This window comes from Schistocerca gregaria, chromosome 8, assembly GCF_023897955.1.
Source record: "Schistocerca gregaria isolate iqSchGreg1 chromosome 8, iqSchGreg1.2, whole genome shotgun sequence".
Lineage (NCBI taxonomy): Eukaryota > Metazoa > Arthropoda > Insecta > Orthoptera > Acrididae > Schistocerca > Schistocerca gregaria.
The window spans coordinates 380,850,115-380,872,096 of record NC_064927.1 but is presented as its reverse complement, the minus strand read 5'-3'; the positions used below and the strand labels follow the sequence as shown (position 1 = coordinate 380,872,096).

The 21,982-nt window shown below is 41.0% G+C and overlaps 1 long non-coding RNA gene across 1 annotated transcript in view; it reads left to right on the top strand.

The window, feature by feature from the left end:
• Positions 1-8,241: 8,241 nt before the first annotated feature.
• LOC126285440 (uncharacterized) overlaps positions 8,242-21,982 on the top strand; it is a 39,859-nt gene continuing 26,118 nt past the window's right edge. The window contains exons 1-2 of the long non-coding RNA XR_007551654.1: positions 8,242-8,303; positions 8,406-8,490. This is a non-coding gene — a long non-coding RNA (uncharacterized LOC126285440). The remainder of the gene's footprint in view (positions 8,304-8,405; positions 8,491-21,982) is intronic.

Genomic DNA, 21,982 nt, shown 5'->3' with positions numbered 1-21,982 from the left:
AACGCGCCAATTGGACAGAATTCGTAACGATATCCTCACGAGGATATATAATAACCCTGTCAATCAATGCCAAGCCGGGGCGTATCCAGATATGTATTTTGCCTACAATCTCATTGCCTGACGAATCCTGCTTAGAACGGAGCCTCGGCGACCATCGAAGACGTGTCTGGAGACGCAACGCACAGTGGGGTGGGATACAAAGTGGACTGTAGCCCTCCATACGGTCAGAGAACCTACAGTGATGGCCTGGGGTGCCTATATTGGCCAGCAAGGTCTCCGTATCTTTCCTCAATTGAGAGCGTTTCAAACATTATTGACAGGGCCGTCCAACCATCATCCTCAGGAGGATATCCATCATCTCTGTCCATCAATGCCAAGCGGAATAACTGCTAGCATAAGGGCCCTACTTGAGCCAACGCTTTTTTGTTGTTGTTGTGGTCTTCAGTCCAGAGACAAGTTTGATACAGCTCTCCATGCTACTCTGTCCTGTGCAAGCTTCTTCATTTCCCAGTACCTACTGCAACCTACATCCTTCTGAATCTGTTTAGTGTATTCATCTCTTCGTCTTCCTCTACGATTTTTACCCTCCATGCTGCCCTCCAATACAAAATTGGTGATCCCTTGATGCCTCAGAATATGCCGTACCAACCGATCCCTTGTTCTAGTCAAGTTGTGCCACAAACTTCTCGTCTCTCCAATTCTATTCAATACCTCCTCATTAGTTATGTGATCTAACCATCTAATCTTCAGCATTCTCCAGTAGCACAACATTTCGAAAGCTTCTATTCTCTTTTTGTCTAAACTATTTATCGTTTCACTTCCATACATGGCTACACTCCATACAAATAATTTCAGAAACGACTTCCTGACACTTAAATCTATACTCGATGTTAACAAATTTCTCTTCTTCAGAAACGCTTTCCTTGCCATTGCCGGTCTACATTTTATATCCTCTCTACTTCGACCATCATCAGTTATTTTGCACCCCAAATAGCAAAACTCATTTACTACTTTAAGCGTCTCAATTCCTAATCTAATACCCTCAGCATCACCCGACTTTATTCGACTACTTTCCATTATCCTCGTTTTGCTTTTTTCGATGTTCATTTTATATCCTCCTTTCAAGACACGATCCATCCCGTTCAGCTGCTCTTCCAGGTCCTTTGATGTCTCTGACAAAATTAGAATGTCATCGGTGAAACTGGAAGTTTTATTCCTTCACCGTGGATTTTAATTCCTACTCTGAATTCTTCTTTTGTTTTCTACTGCTTGCTCAATATACAGATTGAATAATATTGGGGATAAACTACAACCCTGTCTCACTACCTTTCCAAACTTTACTTCCCTTTCATGCCTTTCGACTCTTACAACTGCCATCTGGTTTCTGTACAAATGGTAAATAGCCTTCTGGTACCTGTATTTTACCGCCACCACCTTCAGAATTTGAAACAGAGTATTCCAGTCAACATTGTCAAAAGCTTTCTCTAAGTATACAAATGCTAGAAACGTAGGTTTATCTTTCCTTAATCTATTTTCCAAGATACGTCGTAGGGTCAGTATTGGCTCACATGTTCCAGTATTTCCCCAAGGTCGGCTTCTACCTGTTTTTCCATTCGCCTATAAAGAAATCGTCTTAGTGTTTTGCAGCCGTGGTTTTTAAACTGGTAGTTCGGGTATTTTCACATCTGTCAACACCTGCTTTCTTTGGGATTGGAATTATTATATTCTTCTTGAAGACTGAGGGTATTTCACCTGTCTCATACATCTTGCTCACCAGGTGGTAGAGTTTTGTCAGCCCTGGCTCTCCCAAGGCTGTCAGTAGTTCTAATGGAATGTTGTCTAATCCCAGGTCCTTGTTTCGACTTAGGACTTTCAGTGCTCTGCCAAACTCTTCACGCAGTATCATATCTCCCATTTCATCTTCATCTACATCCTCTTCCATTTCCATAATATTGTCCTCAAGAACATCGCCCTTCTATAGACCCTCTATTTACTCCTTCCACTTCTGCTTTCTATTCTTTGCTTAGAACTGGGCTTCCATCTGAGCTGTTAATATTCATACAAGTGGTTCTCTTTTCTCCAAAAGTCTCTTTAATTTTCCTGTCGGCAATATCTATCTTGTTGTTGTCTAGTAATATGCGCCTTTACATCCTTACATTTGTGCTCTAGCCATCCCTGCTTAGTCATTTTGCACTTCCTGTCGGTCTCAGTTTTGAGACGTTTGTATTCCTTTTTGCCTGCTTCATTTACTGGATTTTTTGTTTTCCCCTTTCATCAATTAAATTCAGTGTCTCTTCTGTTACCAAAGGATTTCTAAAACCCTCGTCTTTTTACCTACTTGATCCTCTGCTGCCTTCACTATTTCATCTCTCAAAGCTACCCATTTCTCTTCTACTGTATTTCTTTCCTCCATTCTTGTCAATCGTATCCTAATGCTCTCTCTGAAACTCTGTACAACCTCTGGTTCTTTAAGTTTATCCAGGTCTCACCTCCTTAAATTCCCACTTTTTTGCAGTTTCTTTAGCTTTAATCTACAGTTCATAACCAATAGATTGTGGTTAGAGTCAACATCTGCCCCTGGTAATGTCTTATAATTTAAAACTTGGTTCCTAGATATCTTTCTTACCATTACATAATCTATCTGAAACCTTCTAGTGTCTCTAGGGTTCGTTTATTCATTTAACGCTTTATTGTCTTGAATTTGTGATACTCTCTCTCGAATAAAGAATCCAGTTTTCCTGAAATTTTAATCATTTGTTTATCTGTACGTGCACATCACATCTATCGATTTCCGCTACATTCAGATAGTTGCTTCCTTTGTTTCTTGTCTTAGGGTGTACTTGTTCCTAGGTAAACGACGATGCTATACCTCAGAACAATTTTTCACATACTTTTCCGAGGTCATTTTTGCAATGTCAGAAAACGAGTGAATGATTTTATTTCAAAATGGAATGTGAAAATATGTGTAACTCTTATTACATGAACGGGTAAAGGCGGAAATCTGAAAGGTGTTCCGCCGGCCGCGGTGGTCTAGCGGTTCTAGGCGCTCAGTCCGGAACCGCGCGACTGCTACGGTCGCAGGTTCGAATCGTGCCTCGGGCATGGATGTGTGTGTTGTCCTTAGGTTAGTTAGGTTTAAGTATTTCTAAGTTCTAGGGGACTGATGACCACAGATGTTAAGTTCCAGCCCAGAGCCATTTGAACTTTTTGAAAGGTGTTCCAAGGCACAATACCCTAACCAAAATGTCAGGGGTTCAGGTTTTCTTATGGAGTGGACACAATTCTTCAGGCACCGACGTATGTATCGAAATTCTGTGGTGCACTGAAGATCCTTTATGACCAAAGCCGCTGCCTATACTTAAATAAACGATATTTCGATTCCTAATGTGACATCTGTGCATAAATTCCGTTTCAGTGCGAAGTTTCGTAAAAAGTACACAAGAAGAGCAGAAATTGACATCAACGGAAATCTGTAGAAGTGAGGCAGTATTCAAAGTTTTAGAATTCAACTTATATTGTAGAAAAGAAATGTACAGAGTGGCGCACGAAATGTTTTACTATTTTGTTTTTGAATATTAACTTTGTCAATACAATTTGAAAGGAACATATACTACAATGAAGAGCTGTCCACGGAAATTTGTTCTAACTCAGCACACGCTCAATATATCCACAATTTCGTTTCCTAACTTCCTTCAAACGAACACTGAAGTTAGTGATTACCCTACAGCACATGTCTTCAGTAATTTCACTGCAAGCTTGAAGAATAAGTCTTCTGAACTCCATTAAATCACTTGGACGTTTCGGGAAAATTCTTTCCTTTAGGTACCCCCCAAAGAAAAAAGTCACATGGATTGAAGTCTGGACTATTGGAGGGCCAATTTAGTCCGTCATTGAAGCGACCTGGAAACCTGGGTGAAATGATCCGCATGTCGAAATGCTTGTGAAAAAACTCCAACATAGTGTTTGCAGTATGTGGCCATGCTCAATCTTGCATGAACCACTGCGTGTTGAAGGACAAGGATGTGGCAAGAAGCTGTAGAATGAAGCTATTGCGAAGCATGCTCAAATAACGCTCGCTGTTCACAGTTTCTTCGAAGAAAAAGAGTCCAATAAGTCCGTGACTGGAAATTGCTGCCCACGCTGTAATCCTCGGAGCATAATGTTGTCGTTCATGAAGCACTTGTGGGTTTTCAGTGCCCCATAAGCGTACATTTTGTTTGTTAACCACACTGTCTAAATGAAAATGCGCCTCATCTGAAAATCAAACGCTGTTGAGAGTTTCTTCCCTATCCATCACCCACTGAGAAAACAGTAGTCTCTGCTGCTTGTTTTCTTCAGTGAGCTTCTGTGCACAGGTCATCTTGTATGGGTACATATGGAGGTCACTTTTAGGAATGCGTTGAATGGAGCGTCTGGATATTCCCAGTTGCACTGCTGCCTTTCTACACGATTTCCCGGGACTTCTCTGTGCAGCAACTCGTACCGCTTCAATATTCTCCGGCGAACAAACAGGCTTAGGCCTAGGTCGCTTCGCTTCCAATACTGTTCCTTCCTATACAAATTTATCGTACAACGTGTGGATGGTCTTGCAAGGGACCCATCGTGTGTTAAACTGTTGTCGGAAACGCCTCTGAGTCAGAGCAAGGCTTTTCGTTTCATGAAAAAGTAACACAATTGCCGATCGTTGCTGTGTCATCAGTCTTCCATTGTCAGCCATTGCTGCTTACTAGTCTTCTAGCGGCAGTATCGTGAATTACACGTCATTTCGTAACTCAGCTCTACTGGTACAGCTGTAGAGATCCCAGAGGGATATCTAATATGTGTCGCAAATTGTGAAAGAAACAATTTGTAACACATTTCGTGCGCCACCCTGTAGCATAAAAGTTTCAGTCTGTGATTCAGCGTACAAAAAGCTGTTTGAGAGTCCCTGCCAGATAGGCAAAGACACTCACTTTAAAAAAAAAGTAAAGCGTTAAATTATCAGTAAAATAACAAAAATTAAGAAAATAATGTGTCGATGTATAAACAGAAGGTGACAACAAGCTAAAGAACTGCACAGATAATATATCAAGAACATTGAGGATAAATATGTTTCAAAAGATCTGCCTTGAACAAAACAGAATTTCTTTGTCCTCAAGGCAGAATCTTACAAAACCTTTTTTTATTGTTAAAGCTAGCACGGACACAGAAAGTGACATTTCATAAAAGGAATACAACATAAGATGAAAAGTTCTTACTTTCTCAAATCAGTCTGAAAAATTAAGGAGGGAAACAGAACAATCTGGAACCAGCATATTGCAATCTATCAAACTAAATTTGCTAATCAGTCCCTTCTGTTCATACAATATGCCAAGAGGTATTATAATATTTCGTCGTTTGTCTGCTTTCTCGAAGTGTGTTTTGCTGAATTTTGAGTAAAATTTAAGTAATCTAAAGGAAATGAACAGTTTTACTTTTTGTTTGTGGACAATTATCGATAAAATGACTACCAGTAAAAAGAACATCTTGTTTCGAGGGACAGGACACAATATACATTGTTATATGATCATGGAGGTAAAAATAGAAGAGAGATGGCACTATAAACTTCGCTGCGCGTTGTTTTGAAGTCCAGAGTGAATGGGGCCTGCCGCCCTCTTAAGTAGCCCAAAACATTAGGAGACTACGATTTACAAATGCAACTTGTTCATTATTTCTGCCTTGGGCACACAACAGTTCTTTAAATACTAAAAATTACTGTGCTTACATGAATGACGTAGTGTCAGAAAGGTAATTTTGAAAGTTTTTCTGTTCTTAAACGAGTACATGTTTAAGTAATACAACACATTTGACCTCGTTGATGTAACTTGGTTTTTGTTGATATGTTTCGAATAACCAAGCAGAGAAGGCAGTGATGTGAAAAGCATTATTTCTTAATCGACTTAATTCCACTTTTACTATATTTGTATCCGGAACTCCGAAACCAGTGCATGTTTGCGTACTGGTACTGCGTCTTGTTCATTACATTTTCAACTTTCAGTTCGTGCGCATAACATTTTTAGTGTTTATTTTTGCAGAAAATTTAGCTACGTGCTCTTTGCTAGCCCATAAACGTGTGTAATTAGGAAAAACTCAAGGCAACAAAGTGAACGATTACTGTAATGTCAAAGAAAGAGAACAGGTGTACCTCCATGCAGAACAGAGCTCTTGTTTTATTAGAGTTTTCGGTGTTATAGATCCACTGTAGTTTACACATCTCCTTACTTTCAACTCCTACCTATGACGCGTCATTCATTGACTGACCAATAACAGTATTTTACAGGGTAAAAAATGATGTCATCTTTTTAAAGATGTTGCAGCATTGTGCGACACTATAAATACGCTTAGAACCCAGAAAATAGGTATGTTGCTTTAACATGTATGTAAGGCATTTTTTTAGCAATAATTGCCTAACTTGTGTTCCAATACTAGCCTGTTTGCTTCTTTTACCTGAATATTTCTGGCCAGTAAATGTCAGTTTTTCAGGAATTAACAAACATATAACAACTGGAATATACGTCTATTTTGATCATCTACTTCATTTTGCTTTTGATTTTCATTTTGAGGTTTTCAAAATGTGGAAGTCTGTACCAAGATTTGCGATACACCAATAGTTAGTTAATTTCATCTTCCACGTATCATTTGCACGATAAATCTTAATGATGTGGAACGAGTCATTTTATGTATACATCATTTTTAACATGCCTCCATGCATATCATTTACCAGTTTTTCATTTTTTAACTAAGGACAGAGAGAGATGCTAGTTAGTAATTCCTAGTCATCACCATTTACACATTAAAATAATAGATAATCTTCTGTGGAATAAGAGTAGTTGTCAAAGAGAAACGTTTCCATAATTTCAAATTTTACATTGCTGTCTCACAAGCATGTTATCACTGGGTAAGTGATAAAACTTACGTTGCAGCATTGTGCTACAGACAACCTTAATGTGGCGCAATGAATGTCCTTTTTCTCTTCACCATGATCCTGTTGAAGTCAATGGATTATTTACACCAAACTTCACCAGAGAATAACTATAATGTGATGCGGTTAGATTGCTACACACACACACACACACACACACACACACTTAGCAGTAGGAAGGCATGACGAAAAGTGTGTTCACAGCCAAAGCCGTCTTCAGAAGGAAACAACGTATACACCGCACACACACACACCCAGACCCACACACACACACACATTCCTATGTCAGAGTCACAAGTGTCACTAATGTATCCAACGTATAATGCTTACGGTTTAGATACCTAAAAATGGCCTAATACCGAAATTGTTTAACCGTACATGAAATAAATATAATGGCAGCTGTAGGGATCACGAGATTATTCAAAAAATCAGTCATACACGCAAAGTCACACACACATGGGCGCTATCTCCGGCCGTTCAGACAGAATCTTTTTTAAAGTGGAAGGAAACGTGAACAATGAATAATTATCGGCGGGAAGAATTTAAGGCGTGAGACACTGCACTAACAATCAGCTCGGTCACTTAGCTGTGTTTTGCGCAGGGACGTGGCCGTTAATACGAGTGTGACTCGGATGTCTGGGCGTTTTGGAGTTTGGAAGACAATGAAGAGCACAGCTAAGAATAAAAATAAACAGTGCAACCATAATGCATGTATACAAAAGAAAATATTGCTTGAGCGGCTCCACTTACGAATGAAATGTGGTTCCTTTTAACATTAGATTACGATCGGATTGATTAGTACACCAGTAACAGATGCAAGCTGGCATTTTTGATGAAACAACTGAGTCTCCACACAATCAAAAGTGCCGGATGCTTTTTGGGATACGATCGCGAAAGTCAACAGACACAGGAAAGTATCATCACGGTGAACCATCGAGGTACTAATGCGGTGAACTTAATGTTTTGGGCTATGTAAGATGGTGGACTTCGGTTTCAAGTTTGTGACGTTATGACAACTCCCTTCTTTTTTTACCTCCATGTATATAATCTATGAAAGATAGGCTTTGAATACTCTGTTTACAGAATCGTAGGTGACAAAACAACTGACATGTGTTCGGTAAAGTTCTGCGCTACTCAGCAGAATATGATTAAATGATGTTTTACTTACGATATTTTCATGTTTTCGAGATATCGGCTGTTTGATAACAGTGCAATCGTATTTCCGATTCTACGTTTTCATGTTAATCTTCCCCTTGCGTTAAAGTGGTATTAGTTTTTTTTACCATGCTGTTGTTGTTATGGAGAAAACACTGTTCTTTCTTCCTGTTTATTCTCGTGAAACATTTTTTTCCTGTGACAGCAAGTAAAGTATCTTTTACTATTTATTTGTTTTTGTTTACCTAGTTGTTTATTGTAAGTTTTACTAATAACGACTTACCAAATTAATGTAAAACTATTGTTTTAGCAAGCTATTGCTACAATGGAACAGATTACTTCAGATGCGAGTTTTACCAAAGGTGTTGTGTCAACAACACCAGTTGCTGTGTGAAGTGAGTATTTAGATAGTACATACTTTGAATGATTTCGAGTTTTTCGCTGTTCTTAGTTGAATTTAAGCAGTAGTTGCTGGTAAAAGAGCCTTTCCTTCGCTAGCTACTGTTGATAACGGTTCCCGTGGTGAACCACGGGAAGTGCACACGACGAATTATTAATCGGAAGTGGATAGCCAGTCACATTGTTCTTCGTAATTTTCTGTGCTTCGTAAGGATGTTAGATTGTGTTTTAGTTCATTCGCAGCAATTTAAGCTGTGATTTACGTCCCATACTAACCACAACCTCGGAAATCGCTATGCATTCGGAAAAAAATTTGGTTAGATTGAGCGACTCTCAATGGATACCATATACTACCCCCTATTGGCTACGACGAACGACAACGAGTTGTTAACAGCAGCACATAACAGATGAGGTACTGACACCTTTAAATGCACTTTAGGTTTAACTTTCGTTTCCGAAGTTCATATTATTACTTTCAGCTATATGTACATTGTGTAATTAGATTACGTTAGATTTCGTGAGTTAATTTTTAGACCTTATTAACACTAATTATTTAAAATAAGCCTCATTCAAGTCTTGATTTTTTCTTTAGTGTACAGCGTGCATGAACCATTGTTGGTATCTATAGCTGCACCTACTTCAACTAAATGGTGTCTAAAAGATAGCTATTCCAAAGTTACTGACGTAGACGTAGTAACAGATTTGAAAATGTCTGCAGACTCATATAAAAACGCTCTTGAAACTGATTAGGGTTTATACAAAGAACCACCACATGTTTTTAAGCTTACCGGTGTAATTTAAGCTGTTAACTCAAATTTAGACCAAAGATGAGAAGACAGTGCAGGTAGTCATTACGTGAAAACCAATATCTCGACCAGCTTACAAATAGTTTTCAGCAGCAAACTGCCTATTCAAAAACAATAATTTTTCTTATTCGTGGTGTTTCCAGTCAAGATATTTTTGATCAAATTGTGAACTGGAGTGCAGTTTTTGCTTACAAAGAAAAATATGCTAAATTTTGCGTTAAAAATACTACAATTTGACAACACGTGCTTATCCAACATACGACACCATCACCAAGTAGATGCGAAAGGGCTTCTGTTTATGATTACGATTTTATTTGTGTTAAAAATGTATTGATAAAAATCATTTCATGTTTCTCTCATAAATATACGAGCAGAAATTTATGAAATATTAAATTACATTACCTCGCTTTCAGCTGTTCATGATACGAACTTCTCAAGTTCTTCTTGCGTTATCATTAATACCGATGACAGTTTTTTCTCTGATGAAGTGCCAAGGAATCTTTAAACCTATGCCTTGAAAAGAGAGAATTTTTAGATGACGTCGACAGAAAACTAAATAGCCAACATTTTTTGACACTGAGGTCTTTGGTGTAGGAAGGAAAGTAAAGGTAGATGTCAGAGAAATACGCAAGACTTGTTACCTGCAGGAGAAATGAAATAATTAATTTTATCTGTGCTGTTATCGATGAGTTCAGCTTCTATTGGGCCGTATACAAATGTTTTGTCTCAGTTTGTCAAGAGCTCCTCGTGAGGCTAAAATTATTTCCTGTGAGACGAATTAAGGGTTATAGTTTGCATGGCAGCGAAGAAGCGCTATTCACTTCTCACCACAGTCCAGACGCAGTGCAGACGCTCTTCGAGCACTCAATCTTCATCGAGACAAAGTTTTTTTCAAGAATTCCGGGGCTGAGTACTGTTTCTTTGTGAATGCAAATGTTTGATAGCTTGGTTCACGTTTTCTTCAAACTGAAAACGGTAGTCAAATATCACGTTGCCGAGTGACCGGCCACTTCTCGTCTGAATGACTTAACATGGTCACGTGATCATCATTTACTAATCTCAAGGCGACAGGGGGTGCCACAGAACTATTAAAATGGGTTGTACAGTTCCAGACCGTTGAGTGCAGATTTCTCAACTTAGCTCTCATCTGAATAAAAGCTGATTTTTAATATCAGTTACGTTCACCCGAGTGCCTCTTAAAAACTCATGTAATGAGCAGACTATGTTACCTGAAATATTAGTTGTTTTTGAGTTTATTGAACTTTTGCTTATCCCAATTAGCGTTAATCGTGAGTCTGATATTCAGTAGGAAAATCCAGCTAAAATAAGGATACGTGGCGACCCTGAAAAATAACTACAAACATAATATTTCATAATTTGATTATTACTCTTCTACCCGAACGAATATTGAAAACGATAACATGTATCTACGTCTATAGTCAACAAACCAGCGTGAGGTGAAAGGCAGAGGTTACGTCTCATTGTACCAATTATTAGGGTTTCTTCCTGTTCCATTCACGTATGGAGCGCGAGAAGAATGATTGAATGCTTCTTACGTTCATTAATTATTCTAATCTCATTCTCACGATCCCTATGTGAGCGATACCTAGGCGATTGTAGTATATTCTTAGAGTCGCCATTTAAATCCTTTTCTTGAAACTTCGTTCCTTCAGTACCTATGTGACCCTCTCCCACAGATTAAACAATCCTTTGACCATTCGTGCTGTCTTTCGCTGTATACGTTCAATATCCCCTGTTAGTCCTATTTGGTACGGCTTCCACGCATTTGAGCAATATTCTAGAATGGGCTGCAAAGAAATCTTATTTGTAGACTGATTGTACTTCGCCAATATACTACCAACAAACCTAAGTCAACCACCTCACTGACCATGACTGAGCCTACGTGATCATTCCATTTCATATCACTACAGAGTGCTATACCCAGTTAATTGTATGAGTTGGCCGGTTGCAGCAGTGACTCATTGATATTATAGTCATTGGATAGTATGGTTTTCGTTTTATGAAGCGCACAGTGTTACATTTCTGATCATTTAAAGCAAGTTGCCAATCTTTGCACCACTTTGAAATCTTATCAAGATCTGATTGAATATTTATGATGCAGCTTGTTTCAGATAGTACTTCATTATGCATAACTGCACCATCTGCAAAAAGCCTGATGTTAATATTAATATTGTCTGCAAGGTCATTTATCCCATCACACTTCCCTGCAGTACACCCGAAGCTGCTACTACATCTGGCGAAGAATCTCCATCCAAAATAAAATGCTATGTCCTCCCTATCCATTCACAAATTTCACTTGATACCCCATATGATGGAACTTTTGACAATAAGCGTAGATGTGGTACTGAGCCAAATGCTTTTCGGAAATCAAGAAATACTGCATCTACCTGATTGATTGCCTTCATTCCAAGCTTTTAGTATGTCACGGGAGAAAAGTGGAAGTTGGGTTTCATATGATCGATGTTTCTGGAATTCATTCTGGTTGGCATTGAGGAGGTCGTTCTGTTCAAAATACCTCATTACGTTCAAGCTTAGAATATGTTCTAAGATTCTGCAATAAATCGATGGCAAGGATATTGGACGGTAGTTCTGGGAATGGCTTCTACTACCCATCTTATAGACAGGTATGGCCTGAGCGTTTTTCCAAGGACTGCGTACGGTTTTTTGTTAAAAAGATCTAAGACAGACTATCCATCACGTTACTATCGTTGCGAATTTCCAAAAGTCCTGTCAGTTTTAATGCTATGCCAGTATTTTACCGATTCATTAAAGATTCGAACTCCCACGCGTAAAACAGCTTCCAACGACTCATTGCTTTACAAATGTGTTAATTATGAAAGAAAGACAAAGTTTAGAAAGTTTTGAAATTATACTTAAAGATTGCTGGAAGTCGCTAAGTGGTCTCATTATGAAACACTGGATGAGTATAGTCTGTGTAATTTGAGCTCAATTTTAAGCAAAAGCAAGTCTTCCATGCATCTCAATGTTTATGACGTTATCTTAGCTTAACTGTGTATCGTACAATGATATAATTTTGCAAGTACATTCGGTGATGTATGCAGATACTGTCTGCAAAGTGTGTTGCTAACAAAGTTAGTAGTAAATAAGTAAAAATTAAACTGTCGTGTCTGATGTTGAAGTTCAGCTACGCGCCATTTTAAACAGAAGGTAGTTTTTCACGTATCTAAATATCTATGACGTCATAGCTCCTGAACTACAGCTCGCAAAATGGCATAATTTTGCAGGTACATTCAGTGGTATATGTAGATATTGTCTACAGACTATGTTGCGAACAGTAAAAAAGTAATAAATTAAAAAGTTTTGTCTGATGCTGAAGTTTTACTTCATGAAGAGCGAAAATGTAGTAAGCGATAATCTTTTTTCCTTTCATCATTTTTTGGAGGTGTCAGCGAGAAAGAGTTCTGTAGAAATTTGAAATTGTGTTTAAGGTTTGCTAGAAATAAGAACGTAGGCCAGTGTCATAGTGATTAAAATTCTTCTGGGTATTATGCCGCGTCATTGCTAAAAACTAACAACAATAATAAACTAAAACCGACGTTTCGGCCGAATTGCAACGGCCTTCCTCATCGCACGACTGGTTTTGCATGGGGATAGGTGGTTCTATTTATTACTGACTATCGATGTCTGACGTCACTGTTGTAAAACTTTTAATTGGGGCTCTAATATGATTGGGTAGTCATGACGTTTGGGAAGATGGAAGGAAAGAGGCTATTCGTGGATATCCACGTAGCTGTCCGCCAATCAGCGTTCGGCTTCTGGTCGGCAAGTTTTCCTCCTGGTGTGCGCGGAAGTGGACTGACAGTTGCTCTACAGCTGTTTGGCTACAGTATGTGGACGACATATTCGTTATCTGGCCCCACGGTAAAGTGGAATTGGGAAACTTCCTCCAGCACTTAAATAGCCTGCACAAAAATATAAAGTTCACATATGAGACTGAAAACAACGGTACCTTGTCATTTCTGGATGTGGAGGTATACAGAGCTGCCGAAGGTAAACTGAGACACAAAGTGTACCGGAAACCAACGAACACTAATCGGTACCTGCACGCGGAGTGCCACCACCACCCAGCTCAAAAGTATTCTGTTCTGCATACGGTAACTGCCCGAGCCTACCGGATAAGCGATAAAAATAACATCAAAGAAGAATTAAAGGAGCTACAACACACGTTTCGTGCCACCGTTCCCCAGTGTCGGTGGCACCATGTTCCTTGAAATAAATAAGCAATCGGCCCCGGTAATCAAAGAACAGGCTCAGCGTCACCTTTCCAGCACATGGTTGGCTCTTGAACTACTTGGGCGAGGGGACGATGATGACTCTACTGGTTATACCAGCTTTCGTCGTTAGCAACAATGGGGTCAAGAAACGTGTTGCTTTTAACATTGAATGGCGTCAGGTGCTTCTGGAAAACAGCCAAACGCTTTGTGTTTCAGAATGAGATTTTTACTCTGCAGCGGTGTGCGCAGATATGAAACTTCTTCGCAGATTAAAATTGTGAGCTGAACGGAGACTCGAACTCGGGACCTTTAATTCACGGGCAAGTGCTCTACCAACTGAGCTACCCAAACACGAATCAGGGCCTGTACTCACAGCTTTACTTCTGCTAGTACCTCGTCTCCTACCTTCCAAACTTTACAGAAGCTCTCCAGCGAACCTTACAGAACTAGCACTCCTGAAAGGAAGGATATTGCGGAGACATGGCTTAGCCACAGCCTAGGGGGTGTTTCCAGAATGAGTTTTCTCTCTGCAGCGGAGTGAGTGCTGATATGAAACTTTGTTTTTTGTTCGGCATTCAACACCATGGGTTTCCACTGGCTGTAAACCTTATGACACCTTGACTCCTGCCAGATAGTAAGCTACATGCTACCAAAGCTGGTGTCGAGATTCTTTGCTAGCGCACGAATGGTTGTGCGCCGGTCCGCTCTAATCGCATCTTCAAATGCCCTTTTGCTGTTTATCCTAATGGATGAAGCCGGCCTCCCAGATCGACCGGCATCTCGTGTCGATTTTCGACCAGCACGGGACTTGACGCACCATTCCACAACGCTGCTTTTCGGCAGACATGCTGCCACATACACATTCTTCATTCTCCAACAAATGACTGCTGTGTTTTTGGTCTCGGCTGCCAAGAACAGAATAATAGCACGTTGGTCCTGTTTGGGCACATTTGGTAATAATATGACCATAGTTCACTTTTCCGCGCTTACGTCAGAAAGACGTGAATGCCACAGTAATCACTTGTGTACATGTTGCCGCATTGGAGTCGCGCTATGTTACACATACGTTCAGCAACACCCTCAAACAAAAACTTTTTGATCGCTTCTTACATTCTAGTTCTCAAATTTTCGGATATATGCTTTCAAAAGACCATTTCTTCTGAAGTGCATTTTCATGGGACCTATACTGAAGCAGTGCTAACCCGCCAGGTTAGCCGAGAGCGCTAATACGCTGCTTCCTGGACTCGGATAGACGCACCGGCCCCGGATCGAATCCGCCCGGCGGATTACCGTCGTCGGCCGGTGTGCCGGCCAGCCTGCATGTGGTTTTTAGGCGGTTTTCCACATCCCGCTAGATAAATACAGAGCTGGTCCCCACGTTGCGCCTCAGTTACACGTCTCGCAGACATCTGAACACGCTCGCACAATTCCATTAATTACACTCGACACAGACAGCAGGGGAACACTAATTCCATCTCGGGAGGTACGGGGTGGCGGCAGGAAGGGCATCCGGCCGCCCCTTCCACTAACCTTGCCAAATCCGTTCCTAACAATGCCGACCCTGCATCAGCGCGGGACATGGCACCAGTGAAAGAAAGAAAGAAACAAAGAAATGCTGAATCAGTGCTACTCAACCTCGTCCCTACCGCCCATTAATGGGCGTTCCAGCTTTCGTGGTGGGCAGCAGGCTATAGGTGTTTCAAAAACATTTTCATTAGGCTTTCATAAAATTTTGACATAAAACATTTGAAAATATTTGGTTTTTAATTATTATTATATGTATTAACTTGCTATAATTCTGTTTTATAAATATCATAAACTAACTTCCCTGCTTTATGAAGGACCTCTGCAATGGAACTGATAGGCGATTTCAAAGTTTTACTACTAACAGATACAAAAAGCGGGTGGTAGGTAAAAACGATGACTACACCTATGCTAAAGCAATGTCCTATACAATGATGTAAATAAATTATTATTATTATTACAATCGTATAATTTATAAGTCCGCTGGCAATGAAAGGTATGGCTTAATGGGAAGGTGCAAGGCTTCAAATCCTCAAATCTTGGGTTCGATCCGCGGTCAGTTCTGTTACTTATCGCTTCCTTCATCAAAGGCAATGGTTCTCGTTGTGAAAATTGCCGAGTTGCACCGTGGTTCGGAATCGACGTTAAACTGTTGGTCCACCTATAACATGCTGTGTAATTCAGTTTAGTGGTCGGAGGAAGGCAATGGCATACCACTTCCAACAAGGATCGCGCTTAAAGGACGATCAAAACAATCTTCGGACTGGTTACTGTTTTACTTAAACATTTAACTATTAATATATTAAACCATATTTATTCTTATTATAATTAAAAACGTACACATCTCTCCAATAACCCCCCCCCTCCCATCCCCCACTTCCGCACCGAACCCTGGATCTGCCCCTGGCATAATTTTTCCCACGTCATGAGATTTTGAGTGAACATTCTTTCAGAGATCAGTATAGCAGAAATAGGGACATAAAGGATCTGTATGCATCTATGGTTATTATTTAAAAAAAAAAATGGTTCAAATGGCTCTGAGCACTATGGGACTCAACTGCTGTGGTCATAAGTCCCCTAGAACTTAGAACTACTTAAACCTAACTAACCTAAGGACATCACACACATCCATGCCCGAGGCAGGATTCGAACCTACGACCGTGGCAGTCTTACGGTTCCGGACTGCGCGCCTAGAACCGCGAGACCACCGCGGCCGGCGGTTATTATTAAACTTCCGCTACTTGCACCAGTATAGACGGAAAACTAGCTACCATGTGGTTACACACTTTACAAGAATGATGTTCATACTGTGCGCTGCAGGATTTGCGTTGTTAATAGTGTTATGTTATGATTTAATATTAGGCGCCGACGCTGGTACGGTGATTTAGGGCAGAAACAGAAGCACCACTGTGCATTATAGTTGCAGACAGTCAACATGGGTCTGGACAAGGTCAGCAGGGCTTTATTCATAAAGCTGTCCTATTAAAACAATAACAATAGCGTTGCTGCCATTCATGAGTATTGGTGCGCTCAAGGAATACGAACAGGTCCTCTTTCCACACCAGGGTTGAAGAACATGATTTGGATATTCGCATTAACTGGCGGTTTAGGAACTGTTTCTGGGGAGAGACGCCACGAATTGTTCAAGAAGTTATTGTTGCCCTGGCCTAAAATACTGGGTGCAGTGTAAGACCTCCAAGCAATGCTCGAGCTGTATCGTGACAACCGAACTTCCATTCTCCACCATTCGGAAAGTACTGCGAGCTGTTGTGAAATGGTATCTCTAGTGCTGGTCCACGCTGTCGTTGATGCAGATGGTAGTCACATTGAGCAGCGTTTGTAACCCGGAACGTTGACAAGGTACGCAGTTAACAAATGATACCCTGTCATTTGGAAATCTTTCAATGGTTCATTCGTTATTTCTCTTCCGCATATCATTGCAGGTGTTTCTACAAAGCTTCATTGTCCTACGATCACTCCTTCGGACCCTTTCAAGTAGCGAAAGTTTAATTTAACCAAACTGTACTTTGAATGTTTTTGGATATAGGTCAACTTGATTAGACTACATAAATAAAGTGGAGTTTATAAGACAGCCTCGCGAAAACTTACTCATTTTGTCTTGTGAGTACCATATTTTTCATGTTATGCTTGTCATATGAAGTTTACAAAATGGTTCAAATGGCTCTGAGCACTATGGGACTTAACATCTGAGGTCATCAGTCCCCTAGAACTTAGAAATACTTAAACCTAACCAACCTAAGGACATCAAACACATCCATGCCCGAGGCAGGATTCGAACCTGCGATCGTAGCGGTCGCGCGGTTCCAGACTGAACCTAGAACCGCTCGGCAACAGCAGCCGGCATGAAATTTACGATACCCTCTTGGGAAGGAGCAAGAAAATTTTTTGTTTTAGGTTCGGTGGTGACAGATTCTTCAGTTAACCCGGTGGACTTTATACTCGTAATATGGCTAAGCAAATTTCAGCTGTTTTTTTTTTTTTAATCCTTTCAGCGCTACCAGATTCTTAAACTTCGTTGTTGAATTCAACAGAGTTGCTGAGATAGAGAACCTGGGGCCGGAGAAGTTAGCTTAAGGAGATGTGGAAGTAAACTTATTTACCACTTTGTCTATCATTACTGTTTTCCTGCTTATTTACAACTAACATCAGTACAAGTCTATACGTACTGTTCTGTTTATTTACATGTAAATTCTTAATACCCAGCAAGGAAACAAAGCGGATGCGCCTGATTACTGGGAAGTCGTGATACAGGTTTTGTTTACTTCACTAGTGCATGAGGTGAGTATCGTTGTATCCCATGACAGAACGTGATGTGAGTCAACGACAGACCCAATCATTACTCAGTGCTGTTCAGAGAAGTACAGTACAATACGACGGAGCAGTACCGGTACATTGTCGCCGGACTCACTGACATACACCTTGTGTATAGGGAAGTACGTTGCAATGCTCTCGCTTTGGAAATCTGTACAGGGTACGAATTCCTAACAGCCATCATCCGTCACGACGAGTGTTTATTTCTCTCGATCGACGAGGACGGGAGAATGGTTCATTGGAGAGACGAAACGGGGGACCTGGCGACATGAGGACCACTCGCGCACCTGATTCTGAAGAGGAGGTGCTGGAACGTATTACCGCGGACCCCACTACAAGTACTGGTCGTATTGCACTGAAATGGGCGCTACACATGCTAGCGTGGGGCGACTACTCCACAAACAATAACGCCTATATCACCCACAACGAGTCCATGCAGAGCTTGTGACTGACCAGGGGTCGCACTGTGTCAGTGGTTGCTCCAACAATGGACTGATCGACCAGATTTCTTCCAAATCGTGCTGTTTACTGACGAGGCCTCATTTGAATGTGATGGTATTTTGAACAGCAGGAATAGCCATGTGTGGGATGAGGAAAACTCTCACGCTTTTGTGGAGTCACACCGCAAGTATGTTTCGCTGTCAATATCGGGGCCGGCATTGTAGGTGACAATCTCATTGGGCCATATCTTCTAACAGGCCGCCTGGATGACCACCTACCTATACAGGAGGTTTGTGCAAAGAGTCCTTCCTGAATTGGAGAACGTACCCTTGGCTGTTCGTGAGTAGATGTGGATACATCATGACGATGCACCACCTCACTTCAGTGTAGATGTCCGCAACCATCTCAGTGCTCAATTTCCTGGTCGTTGGATTGCAACGGGAGGTCCTATTCCATGGCCTGCGAGTTCACCTGATCTGAATCCTCTTGATTATTTCCTGTGGAGATATTTAAAGTTACTTGTGTATGAGACCCCAGTGGTTACAGAGATAGAATTAGTTGCCAGAATTGTAGCTGCTCGTGATGTGATTCGGATAACACCAGAGATATTTGTCAGGGCGCGTCAGTATCTTGTACGCCGATGTCATGCCTGCATTGAGGTTGATGGCCGTCAGTTTCAGCACATTTTGTAAGATACAGTACAAATGGTACGTTCGCTGTGTCAATGCTGGTATTTGAAGTTAACTAACTAATGTAAATAAAGAAGTATACAGTAATGTCATTTTATTTCTATTATCTCCGTAAGCTGGCTTCCCCAATCCCAAGTTCCCTACCTCAAATTGTTCAGTGGAGCATCCTCTATGTCCTGTTAAATGGTTTTGCACGTTCTTACGGAAACATCGTGTACAACACTAGCCCACGAACTTGATTAAATGTGCCTTAGATTATATTTTGCCCCCATTAAAATGCTCAGATTTGCCGTGGCTGTCTAGATAACTGAATGTGGTTGACTTTACTGTTTCTTTTATTTTTGTGATTTTTTGCATGTGTAATTACAGAGTGTTTCAAAAATGACCGGTATATTTGAAACGGCAATACAAACTAAACGAGCAGCGATGGAAATACACCGTTTGTTGCAATATGCTTGGGACAACAGTACATTTTCAGGCAGACAAACTTTCGAAATTACAGTAGTTACAATTGTCAACAACAGATGGCGCTGCGATCTGGGAAGCTCTATAGTACGATATTTTCCATATATCCACCATGCGTAGCAATAATATGGCGTAGTCTCTGAATGAAATTACCCGAAACCTTTGACAACGTGTCTGGCGGAATGGCTTCACATGCAGATGAGATGTACTGCTTCAGCTGTTCAATTGTTTCTGGATTCTGGCGGTACACCTGGTCTTTCAAGTTTCCCCACAGAAAGAAGTCACAGGGGTTCATGTCTGGCGAATCCACGCCGCCTCCTGTATGTTTAGGATAGCCCAAAGCAATCACACGATCATCGAAATATTCATTCAGGAAATTAAAGACGTCGGCCGTGCGATGTGGCCGGGCACCATCTTGCATAAACCATGAGGTGTTCGCAGTGTCGCCTAAGGCAGTTTGTACCGCCACAAATTCACGAAGAATGTCCAGATACCGTGATGCAGCAATCGTTTCGGATCTGAAGTATGGGTCAATGATTCCTTTGGAAGAAATGGCGGCCCAGACCAGTACTTTTTGAGGATGCAGCGACGATGGGACTGCAACATGGGGCTTTTCGGTTCCCCATATGCGCCAGTTCTGTTTATTGACGAAGCCGTCCAGGTAAAAATAAGCTTCTTCAGTAAACCAAATGCTGCCCACATGCATATCGCCGTCATCAATCCTGTGCACTATATCGTTAGCGAATGTCTCTCGTGCAGCAATGGTAGCGATGCTGAGGGGTTGCCGCGTTTGAATTTTGTATGGATAGAGGTGTAAACTCTGGCGCATGAGACGATACGTGGACGTTGGCGTCATTTGGACCGCAGCTGCAACACGGCGAACGGAAACCCGAGGCCGCTGTTGGATCACCTGCTGCACTAGCTGCGCGTTGCCCTCTGTGGTTGCCGTACGCGGTCGCCCTACCTTTCCAGCACATTCATCCGTCACGTTCCCAGTCTGTTGAAATTTTTCAAACAAATCCTTTATTGTATCGCTTTTCGGTCCTTTGGTTACATTAAACCTCCGTTGATAACTTCGTCTTGTTGCAACAACACTGTGTTCTAGGCGGTGGAATTCCAACACCAGAAAAATCCTCTGTTCTAAGGAATAAACCATGTTGTCCACAGCACACTTGCACGTTGTGAACAGCACACGCTTACAGCAGAAAGACGACGTACAGAATGGCGAACCCACAGACTGCGTTGTCTTCTATATCTTTCACATCACTGGCAGCGCCATCTGTTGTTGAAAATTGTAACTACTGTAATTTCGAAAGTTTGTCCGCCTGAAAATGTACTGTTGTCCCAAGCATATTGCAACAAACGGTGTATTTCTATCGCTGCTCGTTTAGTTTTTATTGCCGTTTCAAATATACCGGTCATTTTTGAAACACCCTGTATGTTCTTATAAAAAAACGCCATCATTCGGGCACTTAAACAGCGTAAATGACGCACCTTTTGCGTTGTGTGCCAAGTACGATTCTTGAGTGAGGTGACAAACTATATCATGTGTATGATATCATGTTCTTATGTTAACTAAAGTGTTCTAACACTTCGCTGGCGTCTTTGGCCAGCGTAGAATATCCGCTCCTTATAAATCGCCACGCTTATTTGTCTCTTTTTCTCTGTTTGCTTTTTCTCGGATTTGTCGAAAGAGACACACATATAGTTTATTTTTATCAACATTTTGGAGCAGCTCCTTTAAAGTGTTGTTTCTTGTACCGCTGTCCTAAAGTATTTCGACGTAATGTAAAGGACTACTAGAGCATTACCTCTGCCACTGTTTGTAAAGGCGAGTGCCTTCTAGCAAGTAAACTTGCGCAAGTCGCTTCGTGAAGCTACTTCTGCAAGTTCTTTCACGAATAAGCACCACCAGCAAATCAGCTTCCGTGAGTTTCGTCAAGCTGCACAAGTAGTGGAAACAGTTTCTATCAGCTTTCTGCAAGCATTATCCCAGTTTGCCAGTTGTTGGAACTTTTTCAAACTTGCGGAAGTTTTGCTTGTTTAATACCAGTAGGAAAATATCAGTGGTGAAAAGCAGAATGGCGCAAAGGCAGATGGTCCGAAACAAATATACAACCTGAACCCTCAAACATATAGGAGGACACTCCAAAAGGAATACACACTATTTTTTTTAAATCCATGTTTTATTCTACATGTTTGAAAGTTTTACAGTGTGTAGACACATCTTTTATGAACAATATTTTCATTTCTCCACATAATTTCCATCCCTCTCAACTGCCTTACGCCATCTTGGAACCAGCGCCTGTACACCCGTACGGTAAAATTCTGGACCAACCTGTTGGAGCCACTGTTTGGCACCGTGCACAAGGGAGTCATCATCTTCAAACCTTGTTCCACGAAGAGCCTTTCAGTTTCCCAAAGAGATGATAGTCACATGGAGCCAGGTCAGGACTGTAAGGCGGGTGTTTCAGT